This window comes from Schistocerca americana, unplaced genomic scaffold (assembly GCF_021461395.2).
Source record: "Schistocerca americana isolate TAMUIC-IGC-003095 unplaced genomic scaffold, iqSchAmer2.1 HiC_scaffold_978, whole genome shotgun sequence".
NCBI lineage: Eukaryota > Metazoa > Arthropoda > Insecta > Orthoptera > Acrididae > Schistocerca > Schistocerca americana.
In genome coordinates, this window is record NW_025726761.1 from 45,001 (window position 1) to 47,163 (window position 2,163).

The 2,163-nt window shown below is 58.4% G+C and overlaps 1 non-coding gene across 1 annotated transcript in view; it reads right to left on the minus strand.

Annotated features, from left to right (window-relative positions):
* Positions 1-1,297, minus strand: part of LOC124593269 — a 1,908-nt gene extending 611 nt beyond the window's left edge. Inside the window, exon 1 of the ribosomal RNA XR_006977920.1 lies at positions 1-1,297. This exon is cut by the window's left edge and continues 611 nt beyond it. This is a non-coding gene — a ribosomal RNA (small subunit ribosomal RNA).
* Between the last annotated feature and the right edge of the window lie 866 nt (positions 1,298-2,163).

Consider the following 2,163-nt stretch of genomic DNA (forward strand, 5'->3'; position numbering starts at 1 on the left):
CCCGTGTTGAGTCAAATTAAGCCGCAGGCTCCACTCCTGGTGGTGCCCTTCCGTCAATTCCTTTAAGTTTCAGCTTTGCAACCATACTTCCCCCGGAACCAAAAGCTTTGGTTTCCGGAGGCTGCCCGCCGAGTCATCGGAGGAACTGCGGCGGATCGCTGGCTGGCATCGTTTATGGTTAGAACTAGGGCGGTATCTGATCGCCTTCGAACCTCTAACTTTCGTTCTTGATTAATGAAAACATACTTGGCAAATGCTTTCGCTTCTGTTCGTCTTGCGACGATCCAAGAATTTCACCTCTAACGTCGCAATACGAATGCCCCCGCCTGTCCCTATTAATCATTACCTCGGGTTCCGAAAACCAACAAAATAGAACCGAGGTCCTATTCCATTATTCCATGCACACAGTATTCAGGCGGGCTTGCCTGCTTTAAGCACTCTAATTTGTTCAAAGTAAACGTGCCGGCCCACCGAGACACTCACTCAAGAGCACCCTGGTAGGATTGCAACGGGGTCCGCCTCGGGACGCACGAGCACGCACGAGGCGCGTCGCACGCCTTCAGCTCGCCCCACCGGCAGGACGTCCCACGATACATGCCAGTTAAACACCGACGGGCGGTGAACCAACAGCGTGGGACACAAATCCAACTACGAGCTTTTTAACCGCAACAACTTTAATATACGCTATTGGAGCTGGAATTACCGCGGCTGCTGGCACCAGACTTGCCCTCCAATAGATACTCGTTAAAGGATTTAAAGTGTACTCATTCCGATTACGGGGCCTCGGATGAGTCCCGTATCGTTATTTTTCGTCACTACCTCCCCGTGCCGGGAGTGGGTAATTTGCGCGCCTGCTGCCTTCCTTGGATGTGGTAGCCGTTTCTCAGGCTCCCTCTCCGGAATCGAACCCTGATTCCCCGTTACCCGTTACAACCATGGTAGGCGCAGAACCTACCATCGACAGTTGATAAGGCAGACATTTGAAAGATGCGTCGCCGGTACGAGGACCGTGCGATCAGCCCAAAGTTATTCAGAGTCACCAAGGCAAACGGACCGGACGAGCCGACCGATTGGTTTTGATCTAATAAAAGCGTCCCTTCCATCTCTGGTCGGGACTCTGTTTGCATGTATTAGCTCTAGAATTACCACAGTTATCCAAGTAACGTGGGTACGATCTAAGGAACCATAACTGATTTAATGAGCCATTCGCGGTTTCACCTTAATGCGGCTTGTACTGAGACATGCATGGCTTAATCTTTGAGACAAGCATATGACTACTGGCAGGATCAACCAGGGAGCTGCGTCAACTAGAGCTGAGCAGCCGGCCGCCCGGGAGTGTGTCCCGGGGGCCCGCGCGAACACGCAAGCGTCCGCTCAATTATTCTGCAAACAGGAGGAGGCTGAGCTCCCTGCACCATACACCTCGAAACCCTCTCAGGTCCCGGCGGCGCGCAGCGCCGTCCTAAGTACTTGGTCGGGTTCGAGAGAGGCGCAATCGCCCGGAGTTTGGCGAGTAGACGCTTTAGGTGCGACCACCCGTGCTCCCAACTGAGCTTGCCGCTGCCGACAGAGGCCCGGGAGCGTGCTGTCGTGGCATTGCCGGCGGGAGACAACACGCGCCACCTACGGTGACCGGCAGCTCCAACGCCAGCGCCACAGAAGGACAAAAGCCCCACTTGGGTGCCGAAGCGAACTCTCCCAGCACAGCGCACGCGCCAACACGTCCGCACAGCTGCGATACAAACCACCTGCGAGAACCGCAGAGGCGACCGAGCAGCAGACGGCGTCGCGGCGCCGAGCGCCGGGCGGCGGCGCATCCTCAGCGCACACAGTCCTCAATCGGACCAGCACACTGCAGATGTCCACCGCGCTTCGCACCGGGCCCGCGAGGACCTACTTTGCCGCACGGCGCCGCGTGCAGGGTGCGCCGGCGCGCAGCTGCGCCGCCTGCCGCCTCCGTCGGCCGGCGCGCCTGCCACTGGCCGCCCCCACCAGCCGGCTGTAGCGCGTGCGCCCACGCACCGCACGGCCAACACGCCGGGAGGCCCCCCCTCACCGGCCGGGGACGGTCCCACCCAGCCACCGCCGCGTATCGCTTCACACCCACATGCCATTCACGTTCGTGGGCATGGTGGGTATCGCTGCAACAACCGGTTGGTAGCT